This window comes from Lissotriton helveticus, chromosome 2_1 (assembly GCF_964261635.1).
Source record: "Lissotriton helveticus chromosome 2_1, aLisHel1.1, whole genome shotgun sequence".
NCBI classification, from domain to species: Eukaryota; Metazoa; Chordata; class Amphibia; order Caudata; family Salamandridae; genus Lissotriton; species Lissotriton helveticus.
Genome location: NC_136059.1, coordinates 536,684,025 through 536,707,234, shown reverse-complemented (window position 1 = coordinate 536,707,234; position 23,210 = coordinate 536,684,025).

The window sequence follows — 23,210 nt, the reverse complement described above, 5'->3', positions numbered from 1 at the left end:
CCATCACCACCCCCTTTTGTACCAATACGTGTGAGACTGTCACTTGGCATAAGCCACGTACGGAGTGGTAGTTTAAGTCTGTTTGCATTGCCGGAAGGTCTAATATTAGTAACCTGGTGTGTGGTTAATCCTGGTATGTAAGGATCGATTACTGTGGTGCTCTCTTTTTTTGGGGATAATGTTTTTGTTTTTTTTAAACAAGAGAATACCAGCTATAATCAAATGCAACATATTAAAGTAGTTATAGGACGTCGTCACATTATATTTACGGAAAACGTAGATTTGGAGTAGATGATCTCATAGAGTACCACATAATACATTTAGTTCATGAAGTGAGGCCCTTATATTCTATCTGACCCAACTATTTGCCCCAAACCTTGCGGTGTTTAGCCAGGCATCCTCTGGCTTCATACATAGGCTTCTCTTGTGCTGTGCACCAGTCCACCGCCCTGCGTCATTTCGATATACTAGGCAGGACAGAGTTTTTCCAGCTGGCAGCAATGTCCCTTTTAGCCACCACCATGGCTGTATTAAGAAATAGTTGATCAGTACTGGGTCCATCCAGTCCATCTGTGATTCCCAGGAGCATGTTTAGTGAATTGTGTGGGACCTCCCAACCCAGAACCACTGTGAGCTCCTTTACTATGGAGTCCCAGTATCGCGCAAGCCCATACCACGTGAATGAAGTCTGCCAGGTCCACCATTCAATCCAATGATGTGAAAGCAGTTTGCAACCCAAACGGTTTACATGCCCCATCAAGTTTTGTTCAAAGTAATTTAGTAATGTGACCAATTTTTCTTCAGTTTGTTTATAACATGCAGATTGTAAAATTGTAGCGTAGAATTCAAACGCTAATGCACACAATTGTTTTTTTGCTCAGATTCAATCTGCTAAGTTTTGCAAAGTGGCTTGACGTTTGCGGGGTCAAGGAATCCATGACCCCTCCAGTATTTTCATCATTTTTACACACTTCCAAGGCTGAAGGTTTTGTTCTGCAGCTGGGCGTGCAGCACCCTCTAGGGTGAGGCACATTAACTTTATTGTCAATACTTTATTAATCCTTAATGCTCACAGTGATTTTTTAATCAATGCTCAAATGCTTTATTGATATAAAGGATTGTTTTAGACATGGTTAAGGACTATAGTGAAATTTGATTATATTAAACATTTGGCTTGCTTGCCTTTTAACAGTGGTGCACCTTTGATAGAGCCCATAGGCTTACTGTTTATGTTATGACGACCCTTGAGAAAGGGCAATAGACTTGTTTTATTTGAAGCGATCCCTCCATATTGTGCTGTCTGTCTGGTAGAGGTGGGGTAGAACTTAAGTCTGGGCGGTGAACTCCGCTACACTCACGGAGTTTGCAAAGTTTTCTGCGTTTTGTGGAGCTTGCGGAGTTCTGAAAAACTCCGCTCTGCTGAGTTTTTTCCCCCGTTCGCACTTATCAACTTCAAGTTAGCGAGTGCGAGTGAGGAAATCAACCTCCCGGCAAGGTTTTTCCTAATTCGCGATCGACAACGTTAGGTTGGCGAGCGCAAGCGTGCAAAATCAACCACTCAGCGAGACTTCTCAACCCAGGCGGTCGGATTACTTATTGCGAGTGGTCGCGTTTGCTCGCGGCCGCTCGCATTGGGAAACCGTCCACGTTGAGAAAGCTGCAGTGAGTAAAAAATGTACTTGACAGAAAAGAAGCAGCGCCCGTTTGCGCTGTACATGGTGACGTTCGCGATGACTGCACAGTGCGAACCTACACCTGGCGCTTAAAATCACAGTGAACTGCATTTATCTAACAAACTCCGCCGCTTGCAGAGCTCTGCATAGCAGAGTTTTGTTTTGCACTTCGTGGAGTTCCGCATACTCTACCCAGGATTAGTAGAACTGTGAGTTTGAGGGATTTGACTCAGAAGGGGTCAAATGGAGTTGCAGAATGTCATTTAAGGTATTTTTATTTACCTGATGTTTATATTTGTAAATTAATGTGTGGTATTAAGTAGCGAGTGTGTGTAATAAATGTACTTTTCCTTTTCTAAAGAAAAAGCACTGACTGGCCAATCATTTGAGTATTATTATTGCATGTCAGATAATGGTGATTACCAGCCCACAAAACCACCCCCGAGTAGACCTTTGGTCACTCTGCTTCGCTCCCCAGAGAGTCAAGTGCTCTAATTGGGTGCTTGGTTCCCAGTAAGGGTAAATTGTGGACCTATTACTTGCGCAGGCCTCACATCCTGCACAACTAATTACCCAATTTCTTACATTAATGCATTTAAATAATTTCTGTCACATTCTAATATTTCTTTTAATAAACTATTGTACCTGTTATTGGTAGAAATTATTTGGTTAACATGTTAATCTTCAGAAATTAAATACTTACTATATTCATTTGTCTTGTCCTGGGAATGTTGTTTTGAACGCGTAGAAAGAGTCAACCTTTTACATAAAAAATATACATGAATTGTCAGATACTTTAAATAATTAATTGTAAAAAAAAAGGAAACACCCCCACTGCTAATGGAGTTGAATATATCACTGCAGCCCTTGGGATTGTTTTACAGGTATTTTCAGAATCCTGAGCCCCAATTGCGGGGGACAGATACTATATCTAATAACCATGGTACAGAGTACCCTGCATACCAGCCTTTGGTTGTTTCCAACAGATTTCAAATATTAGGTGACCTCCAGGATAATGATTGACATGAGATAGGCCAACATATGACGCATGAGGTCTTGATTTGCAAGGGTGGGAAGGAAGACATAGGTTCTGCGACCATTGATACTTATTGCGCTTCTAATACTTCAACTGCCGCCCTCTTGCCATCTACGACTATTACTGTGTATAACATACCTCAGAGAGTTGTACCATCTAATTTGTCACCCTCTAGTAGTACTCGTTTCAGAGGGAGGTTAGAAAATTGCATCTTGGAATGGTGTTTTTACGGGCTGGGATGATAAAAAGGCGACCTGCACAGACATGACTCTGGCACACCAACAGCGCACCAAAGGCATGCCCATCAGCGCCCGTCAGTGTCCCAGATGAACAACTTACTTACCTTCGGTAACGCTTTTTCTGGTGGATACAGTATCTGCCTGTGGATTCCATACCTTGTTATTCCTCACCTTCTGAATATCCCCCTGCGTCAGCAACGTTCAGAAAATTCTTTTGTAGCACGCCGGCGTGGACGACGTCATAGGAGCACGGCATCGCACGCGACTCCGACTGACGTCACTGACTCCTTATTAGGCCTACGTCGGCGTGATGACATCAGTTCCGCCCTTTTTTCCGTGCCTTCGAGGCACCCGGACGGACCAATGACAGTAGATATATACATATACAGTGTACACAGTACATAATATCCAAAATAACACACAGTGTGTAGACGATGTATTTAAAACTATATATATATATATATATATATATATATATTCACTGAAAAAACCATAGGTTATAGACCATATATAGTTAGGAATTAGCATTTACAAAACCTTGAAAATTCACTGAAAAAACCATAGGTTATAGACCATATATAGTTAGGAATTAGCATTTAAAAAACCTTATTTTACTCACACAAAACCATTGAAATTCCATATATAGTTAGTTGCACTAACTATATATTGCGCACCCGCAATCCACTGCTGATGATGTCACATATTACATCATTCATGACATGGTCAGTGACATCACTGATGACATCACTGATGACATCTCAAATGACATCACTGATGACATCTCATTTGACATCAATGACCACATCACTGATGATATCATTCATGTGACAATACAATGCATCTCCTCACATTTTAATATAACCTCTGTTTCACCCAGTGTTAAAAACAGAGTATAATTTTTGAAACCATTGACACACCAATACTAGTTACTACATACGTACTCACTGATTCCTACGTCTACACACACATTCACTCATTCACCCATACAATCATTCATACATACAATCACTCATGTTTACAACACAATCATATGCACTCATACACCTATACAGACACTCACACTCTGCCACTCATCCATGGAGTTACTCACACACCTAGTCAGTCCTGTAAAGAATCAATCACACTTCCATTTTCTACTCTATACAGTTAAACATAGAGCACCTTACGTTTTCAACCATATACTAACACATACTTACTCTCTTATACAATCATTGATACAAGTACACATTGATCTGTACAGAGTCACACACCTCCCAGCCAGCCACACACACACTCAGTCTCCCATGCAAATACTTGGGCAATCAATCAATAACCCATATAGTTACTCATATAGCTACTGATCAACACATGCAGCAGTTTACAGAACAACAGACATAATGATGCACAAATTAAGACAGTTTAGTCACTAACCCATGCACTCAGTGAGACACATTTAATCACTCACTCATACATTCAGTCATGCACCTACTAAATCCTTCGTCCAGACACTTATACATCCACTCATTCTTCAATATGTAAGACATATTTTAACTTTACAGAAACATAGTCACTGGATGTTGTCATCAGTGATGTCATCAGTGATGTCATTTGAGATGTCATCAGTGATGTCACTGACCATGTCATGAATGATGTAATATGTGACATCATCAGCAGTGGATTGCGGGTGCGCAATATATAGTTAGTGCAACTAACTATATATGGAATTTCAATGGTTTTGTGTGAGTAAAATAAGGTTTTTTAAATGCTAATTCCTAACTATATATGGTCTATAACCTATGGTTTTTTCAGTGAATTTTCAAGGTTTTGTAAATGCTAATTCCTAACTATATATAGTCTATAACCTATGGTTTTTTCAGTGAATTTCAATGGTTTTTTAATAGCAAATATCATAAGCTGTCGAATGTCAAGTACGTGGTAAGAATTTTTTTTTTCGTGTTTATGCACACTGATCTGCTTTGATTGCTGCCCCCCACCCCTCATTTCTATTAGGAGTACTCTCTCTTTGCAGATAGTGAAGGGTAGTTAACGCAGCCCTTTCCCCCTTTGTAATCCGTCGTGCCTGCTTCTCTCTCCATTTGATTGATTGTTCTCTTTGGTTCATTCTCTATTTACAAACAAGCACAGAGTCGCAATACTCTGTTTACTCTTTGCAGATAGCGAAAAATCGTGTAAAAAAACAAAAGGAATCGAGCAAAATCAGTAGGCCACTAATGGGATCTCTTTTGACCTCGCTAAAATAGAAACATTAGGAACAACCTGTTGAAAATAGCAATGCGTATGTATATAAGCGGCGTTCATTTGTGTTCACAGTACCCCTTGTTGATTGTTTCAATCGAGCATTGAATTGTTCGAAGTTAATTCTCTTAACGATCTTCTCTACCTGCAAACGAGGAAGAATAGGAATATTCTATCTCCCTTTGCAGATAGTGAAGGGTAGGTAACGCAAGCCTTTAACACGTCGTACCTATTTCATTCCTCATTGATTGATTGATTGTCCGAACATTGACTGTTTGGGAATTAGTTCTTTTTGGAGGTATTCCCTGTTTGCAAATAAACGTAGGAAAATCTTTGCAAGTAGTGAAAGGGTATGTAATGCGGACCTTTCTCCCCCGTTGTAATCTGTCATGCCTATCTACTCCCCACTGATTGATGCACCTTTTTCACCCGGACCATTTACTAGAGATACGTCATCTGGCCCGACCAGAGAGCACCCCTAGTGAAAAGGACATATGCAATAATAACGAAGTGATCACTGTATCCTGTTAACAGAAACTTTACCATGAAACAACCTGGAAAGAAAAAAATAGGAAAACGAAAATCAGTAGGCCACTGATGAACATGAACTTTTATTAAACAACGAACAAAGAAACGATAACATAACGTAATGATAAAACCTATTAATGTCCTAGAAACAAGAAAACGTTAAAATATGCCAGTGGTGAGAGACCAGAAAAACAGTAAGAGAAACCAAATCACCCCTCGCTGTCCCACCGCCTGCCACGCCAAAAAAATCGATAGACTAGGGAAAATGCAAGTCAGTAGAACATCCACCCCCACTCTGGAAACTTCCAAGGTGGGGCAGGGTTCCGGCTACGCCCAGCCGGGAGCAGCCCATATAAGGCAGGTCCTGCTGCCACGCCTCGGCCAGGAGATCCTAACGTAGGGTGTAGCCGGAGGAGAGGCCGAGACCAGCGGGACCCGGCCAGGGGATTGCCTTTACAACGCTGAACAGTTGCAGGGGGGGGGGAATGTCTCCTCGACCCTCCCCTCTCTCTCCCAGTCCGGCCGCGGTGGCCCTTGAGAGTTGCAGGTAGTCCCGCCACATGCTCTTCCGGTCCGACCACCAACGGTCGGGGGGCCGAGGCCGACGGGATCCGGCTGCAGCCGATAAACCAAGAAACCCGTTCATGGGGCCAGAGCCAGGGGCGTCCGGCCGACATCCACCGGAAGCCCGGCCCGAAGACGGACGGGACACTTCTTTCTTTTATAATGGCTGCGACAACACTGGAGGGGGATGTCTTGCACATGCCTCCGACCCCCCCCTCGTCCTCATCGCCTGGTCCGGCCATAACAAATCTCAAGCGAGACGCCGTGGGGTGCACTGGGAGGGAGAGACGGTGCGAACAGGCCTCTCCCGCCTCCCCAGGTGGAGGCTTCCCAGCTGCACCCTCAGCGCTCCAGGCGGTGGCATCCTAACAACTACAGTGCTGCACAGTTTCGGAACGACCTAGATAACGGTTCTTCCACTGTGGCCATGCTGCAACGTCTCGCCCGGCAGGGTGGAGCCCGTCCGCTCATGTGACCCCGCGATCGCCGGTAGCTGCCGAACTCTCAAAATGGCGGTCGACCTGGCAAGAGCGGGCCCAACATAAAGAAATGGCCCGGTCACTGGTTGACTCCACCACCGTAGTCCTCCACGACCTTGAAGATTCTAGAGGAGCCGCGGGAGTCTCCGACCCCCGATGGGGAATGACTGCCATGATCGCCCGTGGAGTGACGAAACTGTATCCGCGGGACGTCGGCGCTCCCATGCTGGCGCCAGCCTCACTTTGAATTACTACAATCCTGCAGACCTCACTTCCGGTGAAAGCACAGTGTGACCCGGTAGGAAAAATTATTGCACCCCCTCCCCTTTTTGACTGATAGTTCAAACCACCGATCCTTTCCTTTGCCCTTTTAACGGAACTTTGGACTGCCTCCCCCTCTTTTACATTTTCTAGAGAAAACAAAACATTAACCACTACATTAGCATAGCAGTTGACACCAGAACTGTTTTCAAATTGAAAACCAACAACATCTTCAACAGAATCCTTTTTGTTTCTGCTGTGACCCTGCTACAGCACAGGCATTGTCCCCAGCAGTAATTCTGCAATGCCGGTAAGAATAGCTGTGGTGCCTACTGGACTCACTCACCCCCGCGGCGCCCCACGCCGTTATTTGCTGGGCGGCAACTTACTAGACATCACTTTCGTGCCATCTAGATTTCAGCGCGTTCTGCTGCCTTGGAACTATTCGCACAACAGACTGCTACTGACGACCCACCCCCAGGCAACATCTTCTGAATTTTCATAATTTGAAAGAACTAGTAACATGTCCTCATCAGGAATTCAAAAGAAATTGCCACGGTCTCTTCGTTGTTTAAATGTTTTTACTGTTTTTGTTTTGTTGTATATATTTATATGTTATTAAAGTTTTATATTCCTACTACTTTGTTGGAGTGCTATATATTTTTAATGTGACACATAATTGTAAAAACTTTGATGTACAAAGAGTCATTCCTAGAATCTTCCGCTTCAGGCTCGGTCCCCTCACCAATCACAATACAGGATGGTTTTCAGATAGTAGGAACACGTGTGGTGTGACGGATCTCATCGGGTGTGGGCCTTGATCTACTATAACTCCTTTGAAGAGGGGTGAATCTTTACAGCTGGAGCCATAAACTACATCTGCAGGGCTAGCTGATAGCCTGGACAATCGGACACAGAGGAAGAGGAGTGTCAGAGGGTGCGGTAGTGAATAGGGCGAAAGGGAGGTGTCGGGCGGGCACAGAGTGTGATTCTCAGGGAAGAGCAGCGCAGATGGGGGAAGGTTTATTGCCCATGCATAAGACAGAGAGCGGTGGTGACCAGTGCCTGGGGGAGATGCTTACGAGGGTGAGGAGCCATGCTACGAATCGACAGCGTGCAGAGAGTGGGTCTGGTCAAGACATCTAAAATGGCTGCCGTGCACGACAAAAGTGTGGCATTTCAAAAAAGGCAAGATGGCGCAGACAATGTTTTTCAACACTTCCTCATTTCCTTCGAATCGAACGTTAACAGACGTTGGGGCATATTACCAAAGTTAAGCGATATTTATCGCTAACGATGCTTACCAACCAATTTTTTACCACTAAGCATCGTCAGAAATTATCGAAGATAAACCTTACTATTATCAAGGTTTATCGCAAATGCGATAATAAACGGCCGCAATGCATGAATATCGCTAAAAACTCAGCGATATTCATGCATTACCGAGCTAATACTCTTAGCCATGTTATCCACCTCCCATTGGATAACATGGCTAAGAACTGCTCAGGGCAGGTGTTACTTTTTGGAGATATTCGCGCTTAGCGCGAATATCTCCAAAAGTTGGTAATAGGAGATAGATATCTTGCATGTTGTAATGCAAGTTATTGTGGTATATGGAACTCATACCATAATCTCTCAGGAAAGCAGAAACTGATCCTTTTGGGACCGCCTAAAAAGGCCTAGGGGGTGAGGAGTACTCTACTTTGCCCCCTTTTCACGTTCCGAACTATTTTATTTTACTCTCTTCTGTAATTACACAAAATAGCAGCGATAAGATGCATCGGAGACACACAGTGAGAGAAAGGAGGCCGGAGATGAAGAAGACATGTCAAATACACATTGGAGATAATATAGTGGCAGAAGGGAAGTAAATATGAGTAAACTTACCATGTAACATAAAAATGTTGCACTCTATACTATAAGTCTCATTTTATACTACAATCACTTCGCTACAACCTCATAAATTAAAAATAAAAATGAATAATGTCTCAAACAATTTTTGATTTCTAAATATAAATTTATTCTTCAGAATTTTCTAAATTTGAAAGAACTAGTAACATGTCCTCATCAGCAATGTCCTCATTAAAAGTCTCCAATGATGATTCTTGTAACTCTATGGTCTCCAAACACTCGATAAATTCGCCATCAAGAGATTGATCAAAAAAATCATTCAAGTCATCTCCTCCTTCTGACAATATTTCATTATTGGTGCTGTCAATTTCAATCAATGTAGTGGAATCATTCAAGTCATCTCCTCGTGACAATATTTCATTATTGGTGCTCTCAATTTCAATCAATGTAGTGGAATCATTCAAGTCATCTCCTCCTTGTGACAATATTTCATTATTGGTGCTGTCCATTTCAATCAATCTAATGGAATCATACAAGCCATCTCCTCCTTGTGACAATATTTCATTATTGGTGCTCTCAATTTCAATCAATGTAGTGGAATCATTCAAGTCATCTCCTTGTGACAATATTTCATTCTTGGTGCTGTCCATTTCAATCAATCTAATGGAATCATACAAGTCATGTCCTCCTTGTGACAATATTTCATTATTGGTGCTCTCAATTTCAATCAATGTGTTGGACAATTCAAAAGAAATTGCCACGGTCTCTTCATTGTGAGCCATTTTATTTTGAAATTGCTTGCTGTAAATTGCAGAAAAAAATAATCACTTTCATTTATCGTCTTTAGTAATACATAATATAAAACTAACTTTATCAAGTATTTAGTATAACAGAAGGACTGCAAATAAATAACAGAAAACATTTTTCAAATTATCTTCAAGTGTACAACATAGTTCCCCATACAAATTAACAACTCACCTTTTTAAAAGTAGCAGAAGTGTTAGTACTGTGTAAATCAAACACCAGAAATTCACCACCAAAAATTCCTCACAAATGTACCTCAGACAGTAGTATCACAAAATGGCTGTGGTTTCCTCTCATTTGACATATATACATAACCAATTAACTTTCATCACACACAAATACAAAACCAAAGTAACATTTTAATTGGTTCTAAATTTCAACACTTTCAAATGTGTTTTCCCCATGCAATTTTCCATAGGACATTTACATACGTCTACAGCCTGAATGGCTGAACGGAATTACACCAAACTTGGCAAAATGGTACATCAAACCTAAGAGGTCAGGAAGGATCTACTATGCCCCCTTATGGTCATTTCCCCCTTCGCTTTGGCCTCCTCTTGTCTCTCAATCCTACCGAGGGACAAGATGGCGGCCGCTACGGACTGTTTGGAATGTTGACAGACGCCGGAGAACCAATCAGCTTCGCAAAGCTCCGTAACGCGAAAAGTACGCGAAGCGGAGCGCTGTTACAGATATATATCTTTTTTTCAACGTTAATTTCTCAAAATCCACTGGAGCACATATATTGAGACCTAGCAAAGGCACATCGGGCTACCAGTCCCTAATATTTTGCCAAGTTTCGTGCAAATCCATTCAGCCGTTCGATTATTATTATTTTGTTTTTTTTTTGCCCCGCGGGGCCCTTTTAAAACCTCCACATCAAACCTAGGGGGTCAGCGAGGATCTACTATGCCCCCTTATAGTTATTTCCCCCTTTGTTTTGACCTCCTCTTGTCTCTCGATCCTACCGAGAGACAAGATGGCGGCCGCTACGGACTGTTTGGAATGTTGACAGACGCCGGAGAACCAATCAGCTTCGCTTCACAAAGCTCCGTTGCGCGAAAAGTCCGCGAACCAGAGCGCTAACCGGTCCGCTGTTACAGATATATATCTTTTTTTAAACGTTAATTTCTCAAAATCCACTGGAGCACATATATTGAGACCTACAAAAGGCACATCGGGCTACCAGTCCCTACAATTTTGCCAAGTTTCGTGCAAATCCATTCAGCCGTTCGGGCTAAAAGTGAGGCCAACCGCCCTATGGAAAACTCAATGTTAAAAACACGTTTTGGGACCCCCCTTTTTTCTCGGCCCCCACTGGACGAACCCCCCCCAAATTTTCAAGGGCTGCTCAGAAACAAAATGTGCCATTTTCCTGAAAATTTCAGCCGATTCCGTCCACAAACGCCAAAGTTATTAGACATAGAATTTTCAAAAAACCCATAGAGAAAAAATCCTAACTATATATACCTACTGGCGACCGCCAGTAGGTAATATATATAAATTTATATATATATATATATATATATACATATAAATACATTTAAATAATGTCATGAACTCAGGTATAGTAGAGTGGACAACGGGGAGGCGGGTGGGCATGTGAGGAATCCACAGGCAGATACTGTATCCACCAGAAAAAGCGTTACCGAAGGTAAGTAACTTGTTCTTCTGATGGATACATCTGCCAGTGGATTCCTCACCTTGTGAATAGAGTCCCACAGCAGTCCCCACTCCCGGAGGAGGGTGTCCACTCTCCTATACCAGAAAATCCTGGAGGACAGAATGCGCAAAGTGTCCGTCCCTCCTCACTTCGGAATCTAAGCAGTAATGCTTCGCGAAAGTGTGGAGGGAAGCCCAAGTCGCTGCTCTACAAATGTCCTCTTGAGGTACACCCCTAGACAAAGCAGATGTAGAAGACTTTGCTCTAGTGGAATGAGCTCTTATACCCTCTGGAGGGTCCTTACCCGCCAGGGAGTAGCAGATCTTGATGCATAGTATAATCAATCTTGAAAGTGTGCGCTTGTGCACAGCTCTTCCTTTTCTGCAGCCAGCAAATCCAACAAAGAGCTGGTCATCCACTCGATAGTCTCTTGTCCTATCAAGATAAAAGCTCACCGCTCTCTTAGGGTCCAGGCTGTGAAGTCTCTCCTCCTCCTTGGAAGGGTGAGGGGGAGGATAGAAGGTAGGGAGGGTAATGGACTGTCCTAGATGGAAGCGAGTTACTACCTTAGGCAGAAAAGCAGCCCTGGTCCTAAGAACCACTCGTTCAGCATAAATGGTCAAGAACGGGGGCTTTGAACTAAGAGCTTGAAGCTCACTTACCCTCCTTGCCGAGGTAATTGCAACCAGGAAGACCGTCTTAAAAGATAAAAGTCTCAAGGGACACTTGTGCAAAGGTTCGAAAGGAGAACCCATCAGAAATGTAAGCGCAAGATTCAAGTCCCATTGAGGCACAATAAAGGGAGTAGGAGGAAATGTATTTGTAAGACCCTTTAAAAACCTTAGAACTGAGTAGATTTAAATAAAGACGGATGATCCGGCAGGCAGAGAAATGCTGACAAAGCCGAAAGATAACCTTTAACTGTAGCTCCAGCAAACCCTTGCTGAGCTAGGAATAGAGCAAATTGAAGTATATCAGATAAACAAGCCCTCAAAGGGTCAATGGACTTCTCTCCACACCAAGTCACAAATTTAGACCATCTGTATGAATAGATTGACTTGGTGGAGTCACGCCTGGCCGATAGAATGACATCCACCACATCATGTGGGAGAGAAAAGGAATTCAGGTTGCCCCGTTCAATCTCCAGGCATGAAGGTGTAAGGTCTGGAGGTGGGGGTGTAGAACCTGCCCCTCCATCTGAGAGAGGAGATCTGCCCTGAGAGGGAGATGGAGCGGCGGGCATGAGGAGTGGTGGAGAAGATCTGTGTACCACACCCTTCTTGGCCAATCCGGGGCGATCAAAATAACTTGGGCCCGGTCTTGGCGAATCTTCCTCAGAACCCGAGGAATCAAGGGTATGGGAGGATACGTGTACAGGAGCTGTGAGTCCCAACTCAACTGAAACAAGTCCCCCTAGGCTCCCTGCATCGGAAACTGGAGACTGCAGAATGACGGGCAGTGAGCATTCTCGTGGCAAACAGGTCCACCCGAGGAGTTCCCCACGTCCGAAAGACGTGACGAACTACCTCTGGATGAAGCTTCCACTCGTGGTCGGCCGAGAACTGCCGACTTAGACTGTCTGCACGCAGGTTCAGAACTCCGGCCAGATGATTTGCCATCAGACAAATCTGATGGCCCTGAACCCAGGACCAGAGATGCAGAGCCTCTCTGCAGAGACACTGCGACCCTACTTCCCCCTGCTTGTTGACATACCACATTGCGGTGGTGTTGTCCGTCAGGACCTGAACCGACCGACCGCGAAGGGAAGAGAGGAAGGCCTTGTCTGCCAGACGTATCGCCCGCAATTCCAGAAGGTTGATGTGAAGCAACCTTTGCTCTGGAGACAAAAGACCCTTGATCTCCAGATCCTCCAGATGAGCATCCCACCCTAGAGTGGATGCATCCATTATCACTGTGGCCACCGATGGAGGTAGTTGAAAGGGCTTTCCTTTTGACAGATTGCCCTCCACACTCCACCAAGACAGATCCGCTGCAGTTTTCTGGAGATCCTGATCGACTCCCTGAGATCTCCGATGTGTTGATAACACTGCCTGCAGAGGCACCACTGGAGTGCCCTCATATGCCAGAGTGCATGGTTGACCAGCAGAATGCAGGAAGCCATCAGACCGAGCAGACGAAGGACCTTCAAGACTGGAACGACCGCTCCATTGTGAAATAAAGGAATCATTTCCTGTATGTCGCGAATCCGTTGTGGAGGAGGGAATGCCCGACATACAGTTGTATCCAGTACCGCACCAATGAACAGGATGCGCTGGGAGGGCACCAGGTGAGATTTGGGTACATTTATGGAAAAACCCAACCTGTTCAACAACTGAGTTGTGACTTGCAGATGATGGAGCACTTTCTCTGGAGATTCCGCCTTGATCAGCCAATCGTCCAGATAAGGGAAAACTAGAATCCCTGATCTTCTGAGATGTGCTGCCACCACAGCCATCACCTTGGTGAAGACTCGAGGCGCAGTAGTAAGACCAAACGGAAGGACCACAAACTGGTAATGCTGCGATCCCACCGTAAAACGGAGATACTTCCTGTGCGACTTCAGGATTGGGATCTGAAAATATGCATCCTGCAAGTCAATCAACACCATCCAGTCTTCTTCCAGCAGCGCTTGAAGAAGCTCCGCAAGGGTGAGCTTCTTGAACTTCTCCTGCTTCAGGTAAAGGTTCAAGATCCTGAGATCCAGGATTGGACGAAGTCTGCCATCCTTCTTGGGGATCAGGAAATACCAGTAGCATCCCTAACCCCTTTCTTGCTCCGGAACCACCTCTATCGCACCCTTTCTCAACAATGCCAGGACTTCCTCCTGCAGAAATAGCAGGTGGTCCTCCGAGCAAAAGCCTTGGCAAGGAGGGTAATTCGGAGGGAATTCCCGAAAGGGAAGTGCATACCCATTCTCTACGAGATTGAGAACCCAAAGGTCCGACGTGACCGATTCCCAATGCCGTAGAAAATAGGTAAGCCGACCCCCTACAGGACCCACATGATCCGGATCAAGGGCTGCTTTGCTGTAGTAGGAGGGGGGTGGGTAGAGGAAGAGAAAGAGGAGGAGGAGACCCGACATCCTCGAGGACGACCCCTTTGTTTTCCTCTAAGATTTATACAAAGGATTTTGTTGCTGCTGCTGTTGCTGTGATTGCTTGTAGGGACAAAAAGAAGATCTTCCAAAGCCCCTATATCTTTTGCCCACAGATCCTCTAGTTTGCAAACCTAAAGATCTGGCTGTAGCTCTGCTGTCCTTGAACCTCTCCAATGCAGCATCAGCTTTCTTCCCGAAAAGGCCTGAGCTATCAAAGGGAAATTCATTAAAGCAGCCTGAACATCCGCAGAGAACTCGGAAGTCTTCAGCCAGGCAGCTCTTCTGGTGGCAATCGAAGACCCCATGACTCTAGCCACTGAATCCACTGTGTCCATACCACTTTGTATGACCTGCCGAGCAGCAGCCTGAGTGTCAGAAATCACCTCATTAAAATTCTTTCTGTCCTCCTCAGGAAGCTTAGGAGACAGCTGTTTAACAGTATCCATCAAAGCATGGATATATCGACCCAGCAAACAAGTGGCATTTGTAGGTTTTAGGGCCATACTGGCTGCCGAAAACACTTTTTTTGCATTTTGGTCCTGCTTTTTGGAATCCTTATCACCAGGTACCTGGGGAAAAGCACCTGCGGATCTTTAAGGGCAGGTAGCTTGTACTACCAAACTCTCTGGTAAGGGATGAGTAGATAAAAATTCAGGGTCGCCAGTAGCCACTCTATAACGCCTTGCAAACTGCAGGAGCTGTAAGTGGTCTATTCCATACCTCCAAGATGGGATCAGTCAGAGCCTCAGTAAAAGGACGTAAAGGCTCAACCACAGATGAAGGTGAATGGAGGACTTCAGTCAGAATGTTCGACTTATACCCAACAGATGGCAAAGTCAAATTTAACAGATCTGCAGCCTTTTTAATTACCACATGGTAGGGAGCCACATCTTTTGAAGGAGCATCAGATACTGTGTCCAACTGCCAATCAGGAGACAGCTCTAGACCACTTGCATCCTGTAGATCGTCAAAATAATCCTCCTGATCTTGAAGCTCACCTTCATCAATTTCAGCTTCCCCATAACTCTTCTCCTACAAAAGGCGCTGTGCTTTGCGCCTCGACCACTCTATTCGTACCGACGTTGTCGGATCCGGTATAGACTCCGAAGACGGAGCCGGCGTCGAACGAGGAGCTGGAGCCGGCGTCAAACTTCGATTTGGATCTCGAAGTCATTCCGGAGCCAGTGAAGCCGTAAGCGGTGTCGATGACTTCGGCGTCGCCAAGAGATGCCAAGGTGGAGCCGGAGCTGGCATAAACAGCAAAAACTGCGCCGGAGCATAGGCTTGGGGAACCCCCAAATTGTATGCCAACGGACCCATGGGACCACCCGGTGCTCCAGAGGTGTACATGGCTCTCGCAAAACACCATACAAGGCGTTTAAAAAATGTGAAGGGTCCTGTACTGGACCCGGAAAAGGAGGGTCCAAACCCACCGGCTGCTCCTGAGGAGGCTTCACCGGTATAGACTCCTCTTGTTCCTCGGGTTGGTTTACCGGAGTCGTCGAACCCTGAGCAACAGGAACTTCCTCCTCTTCTTCCTCGTGTCCCGAAGACTGAGATGGAGCCGGAGACGGATTCATCACCGGAGCCGGTGAATGTTCCCGTGACGCCAAAGGCGAGGCCTCACCTCGATGACTTCGAACTGGAGAGGGTGATACCATGTCCTTACAATGCCTTCTAGAAGACGACTTTGTTTTCGAATCAGACTCTTTACCGGAATGGTGCCTTGAACTATGCTTCCTTCTCTTATGCTTCTTCTTAGACGATCTGGAAGCATGTCCCGAAGTCGACTTCGATGCCGACCTCGCCCGGGACCTCGACCTCGACCTCGACTTTGACTTCGGGCGTCTCGATCTCAAACTCTTCCTGGCATCCTTACCCTTCAATTTGGCAACAAGATGTTTTGCCTCACGTTCTCGAAGAGCCTTCGGGTTCATCTTCAAACAGGATCGACAACCCTGGACGTCGTGATCCGAACCCAGACACCATAGACAGTCACCATGCGGATCTGCAAGAATCACACGGCTTAAACTCAGTCTTCTTCGACGACATCACTACCGAAGACAGCAACATCGAAGAGATACAAATAAACTCACAATAGTAACAAAGTTACTATCAACTCAACAGAAGATCCCTCGAAACCGTTAGCGTCGACGACGCGGAAAAAAGGGAACTGATGTCATCACGCCGACGTAGGCCTAATAAGGAGTCAGAGACGTCAGTCGGAGTCGCGCGCGATGCCAAGCTCCTATGATGTCGTCCACGCCGGCATGCTACAAAAGAATTTTCCGAACGTTGCGGACGCAGGGGGATATTCACAAGGTAAGGAATCCACTGGCAGATGTATCCATCAGAAGTGGCCAGCACCAGCCATGCTGCTGGACCCCCCACTCATGCCGGCACTCTGTCTTTTCAGTACATTAGGGAGGAGCCATTATCACTTAACACCATGACGTGTGCAGCCTTCAATAAATGGGACTTAACGGCAGAACTTATGCCTGTTTGCAGCAAGTGCAGGTACAAACACCCACCGCCTTCTTCCTCTCCTACGGATTTGTACAGGGGGCGCCATTCTCCACCGCCTATTAAGGCGGCGTTAATTAATGCTCGCTCAGTTCCCAAATACTTCCAGAAAATTTTCAATCTTCTGACTTATGAGTCCTTAGATCTGCTTTTTCTCACAGAGCCGTGGCTCAACCCTTTCTCAAGCCCAGTTATTGAGATGGCCATCCCCAACAGGTTTAAAATCCTTAGAGTGGATCGTAAATCAGGGCGGGGGGGGGGGTTGTTGCTGTGGTTGTGATGGAAGGTTGGGAGTGCCATTGCAATGAGCTGGTGGAACTACCAGACATTGAAGCAATGGATTTTTGTGTTAAGATCTCACCACATTTTTCGCTGGGAGGGATTTATTGTATAGACCCCCTGGCCCCGTTGGACTCTTTCCCTGTGTTCTTGCCGGCTGGATTTTGTCTCGAGCCCTTCGATATGAGCAATTTTTGCTCCTAGTAGACTTTAATATACATACTGACAATTCTGAAGAGGGAGATACACAAGATTTTTTAATCTGTGTTACAATCTGCCCAACTCCAACAATATGTAACCTCAGCTACACACTGCGGAGGCCACACTTTGGATGTGATCTGCTCCAGCTGCTTTTTACTGGTGGTGGCACCCCCCTTAAAAATAACATGGTCAGATCACTATTTTCTGTTGTTTTCATGGCAACTTCCCAGTAAAGCCCTTGTGGCCAGACCTTGTAGGAACCGTCTGGGGACTGCCACCCAAAGAATCGATCCGTTAGCTTTTAGTCAGGTACAGGCTGAATGTTTGCCTCCGCTCCCGGAGGATTTTCATGGAGCACTTGAGAACTACAATAACTGGATCACCAAGGCGGTGTTGCATCTTACTCCACAAAATAAACCTAGGCAGCAAAATGGGCCTCTTTCCAAACCCTGGTTCTCACCTGCACTTAAAATGCAAAAAAAGCATTGCATAAGGTTAGAAAGGCAATGGAGACTGAATTATTGCAGCGAGGCCAAAGCTGCCCTCAAGGCAGCTCAAAAATCTTACTACGCTGCTATTAAGCAAGCAAGCTAAATGCATGCACTATGCGGAGCGTATTGCCTCATCCGGCACTAATGCTTAACAGCTTTTTCATATTGTTCAAAGCTATAGAACACTGAAAAGTCAAAACCAAAGCCCGTGCCTCATTGCTCCCATGGTGTGAAGAACTTTCCAACTTCTTTATCAATAAGGTGTGAGCACCCCAATCTCATTTAGATAATTTGGATACCCAGGACACTCCCACCTCCTTCAAAATTATTTTTCCTCTGAGGCTACTCTCTCCATCTTTAATGTAATTCCTTTGGCAGATTGTATGGCCGCTTTGTCCACCCTTAGGTTCGGCTCCCCCATTGATCCGGCCCCACCAAACTTATGGCGAGTGCTGCCACGACAATCAACCCCTTCTTGAGTCAGCTGATTAACTCTTCTTTGGCATCGGCCACGATCCTTCTCACCTGGAAACAGGCCTCGATTGTTCCCCTTATAAAAAAAGGTGTCCCTCGATCCCAATCTTCCGGCCAGCTACCGCCCGATTACTCTTCTCCCTGCCATTGCTAAAGTTTGTGAGAAGATGGTTAATAAGTAGTTGACCGCCTATGTGGAACAGCATGGACTCCTTCATCCGGCTCAATTTGGCTTTAGAGCCTCATATAGTACGGAGTTGGCACTGGCTGAAGTTGCGGAAGCTGTTGGCGAAACTTCGGACATGGGTGGCAGGGCAGTACAGGTCCTTTTGGACCTGTCTGCCGATTTTGATACGGCCCCTCATTCACTTTTCATCGCCCGTCTGCAACAGCTGGGTATCACGGGTTCCACTTGTAAGTGGATCAAATCTTTTTTGGAAGGTAGAACACTGCGTTTAATTCCACCTCCCAAGTGCTTCGGACCGGAGTATCCTGAAGATCCGTGTTAAGGCCTCCTTTGTTCAACTTCTATATGTCTCCTTATTCAGCTGGCGTAGGAATTAGGTGCCAAGGTCGCCTATGCTGACAATACTCAGCTTCTGTTTACTTGGAAAAAGCATGAGTCGTCTACGGTCTATGTTAAGACCTGTCTGGCAGCTGTGTTTAATTGGCTCACTACCGCCCAGCTCCAGTGTAACGAAGATAAAACAGATTAAATTCTTTGGCAAGTTTCCCCCTCTGTTCTGGCACTCGTTTTGACCAGAGAAGTCCTCTAAGCCCTCGCAACAGGACCTCCCAGTCAAGAACCTTGGGATCTAGTTCGATGAAAGGCTTAGCTTCAGCAGCCAAATCAGTAAGCGAACAGGTACTTGCTTTGGCATTTTGAAGTTACTCAAAACGTTTTTGCCTCTTCTCCCTTTAGCAGCTAAGGAAACGGTTACCCGTGCGCTGGTCACCTCCAGTACAGACTATGCTAACGTACTCTATGTGGGCCTTTCTGGCTAGACTCCAGGTGGTTCAGATTGCCGCTGCCAGGCTGCTTCTTGGCCTCCCTAAACGTACGAGTGTCAGGCAACATTTGCGTAATCTTCATTGGTTGCCTGCGAGAACAAGGATTACGTTCAAGGCCCTGGTAACGGCCCAGGCTGCCCTATAAGAGTATGGCCCGGTCTATCTCAGGAAGCGTTTTCAGTTCTGCTTACCCGGTAGACATCTGTGCTCTTCAAATCTGCTAAAGGCCTCTCTGCCCAGATATCGCCTGAAAAGAAAAGGTGGCAGTTCTTTGGCCTATCTGGCCGTGGTGGCCTGGAACTCTCTTCTGTTCGATTTACGTAGCTTGCAGAATCCCATTCAGTTTAGGTAAAAACGTAAAACTTTCCTTTTCGACTGATTTTCTCTGAGTTTTCGTTTTCCTTTCCTGTTTTACTTGGGCTCGCGCTGGGACACTCTGAGTAGCTGTGCATGTTATAAAACCTTCTAACATAACATAGGAGGCAAAGTGAATAAACAGGGTTCATCAGGTTGGTCTGATTTTATAACCGACCTTAATATAATATGCATTCAGGAAATTTGGTGTATAGCCCCCATCTACTTTGAAGGTTTTTCATCACACTGGCAGGAGGCTGATCTATCGCCTGCTGGCAGGGCAAAAGGAGACCTTATGGTCCTCATATCGAATAAGCTCCCGGTAAACATCAAGAAAAAAATTATTGTAGCAACCCATTCACTATTACTTTGGCTAACATTCAGGGGAGGCCGGGATATGGTACTGGTTAATTATTACAATCATGTTTTCGACTGTACTCGGGGGAAGATGGTATCAGCCCTTGATGGGGGACTAGATAAGTTACTCTTTTCTATATTACTCATAGTTTTACATTAATTTGGGCAGGGGTTTTAATATTCAAGCCTCCCCCTTGTCCGACACACGTGTGTGGGGTTATGGATCAGATTGGCGATGGCTGCTTACATTTTCCTCATAACGATTACGGGGGCTTACTGAACTCCATGATTACTAAGTTAGATTTACATTTATTAAAGTGTGCATGTGATAAAAATGGAGACCCTATACCTACCTTTATAGGACAGACGCCACATCCGTTATTGACCACGTTCTAATTCCAGCTAAAGCAAGTAAGTAGTGCTCCATACCTAGGGTTGTTAAGTCGGATTTGAGTGATCATAACTGTATTGTATTAATGGTTTCCTTTTAGGGTAAAGCAATTGAAGTCTAATTCCCGACATTGTCCCTACAAGACCTAACGAGGTTGCATTAAGTGGGATGGAGTTGATCCAATTAAATTCACGCATGGTATCTGTTCTAAAGTGTATAGAGATATTATTTATTGCCTGGAATGATGTTATCCCCAAACAGTTACTCTTTAGTTTTATTGGCATTACTAATGTAATCAATGATCTCTTGACCCATTCGAGCAAAATAGGTCATGACCAACGTAGAGGTTGGTTAAACAATACATGTACTATAGCCTCCAAAGAACTGAAACTGGCCCTTCACTGTCAACCCAGAGAAAAATTGCTGATTAAATAACTTAGATCGAATTATAAAGATGCTCTTCTTGCTAGGAAAAAAGAGCTTAATGAGGAGGCTTGGTCCAAATTGTCTTAGACTGCAGATAGAGCGGATAACAAACCATTTTGTGATACTGTCAATTCTCCTTTTTAGGTTGAGCGACCTATCTCAATGCGCATGCGCATTGAGCGGGAGCGAGATATATAGGGGCTTAAATAAGCTTTACCTAGACTGGCGATTGACTGGCGATTTGATGCTGTGCCCGTGCGCTTTTAGGTCAATGCGCAAGCGCATTGACCTAAAATGCGCGTGCACATCATCAAATCGCCAGTCAATCACCAGAAGCACTCCTCCCACACCTTTGAAGTGAAGCTTAGCTTCACTTCAAAGGCCCCGGCTGCTTCACACCCTCATGCCGCTCTCTCCGCTCCGCCCCCTCCCCTACCCGCCGTGTCGCATTTCTCCTCCCCCCTCCCCACAGCAATGCCCTCCGACGGCCGTACTTTCACTTTGACGGCCGCAGGCCGTCTCTCGTGTTTCTCCTTGTCTTGTTATGGCAGCTGCTGTGTGGACTCGCAGCTGGCATGCCAAAACCAAGCCGGTGTCTACCTATTTGCACCTCTTCCGTGCCCTGTACCTGAACCTCTGGTCCACCAACACCATCTAGCTAACCCACACTGCAAACATTAGAACCCTCCTATCAACATCTCTCTCTCCTAGCCGTTGCTTCCTACGCAACACATGCTCCCTCTCTATTTCTGCCATACGAGTCTTGGAGCTCCATCATGACCTCCCACCAGAGCTCCTGTTCCTCACAGAAACCTGTTTAACCCCACTTCTGCTCCTGATATTACCACGGCCACCCAGCTCAGATACAAAATCGTTAGGCAAGACAGGCATGATTAAATCTACATGTGTAAATGTACCATTGTAAATAGTATTACTGCCAGTAGAGCACAACATGATTAGTCAACGATCAACATTTCCGATTTTTAATAACCCCTCCTTACACGTCTAGATTTCTGTGGCGATAGTAATTATTAAATCACTCGCACCAACATTTGCTCTGCTTTTCCTACCTTTCGTCGCCTCTCACAACTGCCCCTCCCCCACCACAGAGCGTTTCACGGCCGTCACATTCACACGGCCATGTCTCTTTCACGGCCGCCCTGCATGTTTGTTTTGGTAAATGCCACTTCTCCTAAAAGTAGCCACACTTCTTTTAAAGCTCCCCTTGCCCTGCTGAACGCCCCCACACTCCAGCAGCGCTCCGGTTCTGACCGGTTCCGTGAAGGCAGCAGGGCTTGAACCCGCACGACCCTCGGGTCATGCAAACACGCAGCCCTTGTGGGCAGCAGCGCTATTGCGAGACAGACTAATCTACAGAGGCAAACCAACCAAGAAGTAAGGGAACTGTAGTGAGAAAACCAAGTTTCCAAATGCGTTTTAAGGGAGTCTGCTTCGGAATTGTGAGTGGGCTCTGCCTTTCATGCTTCTGAAGTAGATAAAGCAAGCAGCATGCATTAGACCCACACCTCCCTCATTTACTGATCTGATTGGTCCCTAACCAGGTTTCTTTCGCTTTCTAGCCACCCACTTCCAAAAGGGCGCTCAGGAATCGATAAAACGTATAGTGCTTCGTTGCTCTCCCAGAGTACGAAGCGCTATGCACGTGCACCAGTACCATGATTAACTATTGTCTTCAGTGGCACAATGTGAACAAGCATTGGCATAGCCAATAGGTCTCGCTTTTAGGCCCTTCTAAGTATTTAGTTATGCATCACAATGTCCTTGGTGCAACAACATTAACTGTTGTGCGGCTAAAAACTTATAAGGTCCCAAAAGCGAGACCTATTGGCTATGCCAATGCTTGTTTATTTAAAGAGCGGTTCTTTCCCCCAGTTACTATCCCAGGTTACATGCGCATTTCCACTACGCCACAAATTTACTGAACACAATGAACCACTAAGTAGCAGTCCTGCATCAATTACGATAATTTATTTTATGATATTTTCTGACAGGGTCAAAGTACCACTTTACTGTATAACTTCAAAGGTTCGTAGTTTATTTTAGTAATTCTAACTATTTAAAACTTGTAAATCGCTGTAGAGTGTAAGATGTGAAATGCATCCAAACACATCGGCACAGAATTTCTTTAGTGAAAGTAGAACCCTCCAGTCAGTAAATACAGTTGACTTTAAGATGAACTCCCTGACAGAGATGAAGCCTGCAGCCTACCCGCAAGCCCACATTTATTTATTTATTTATGCGATTTTATATAG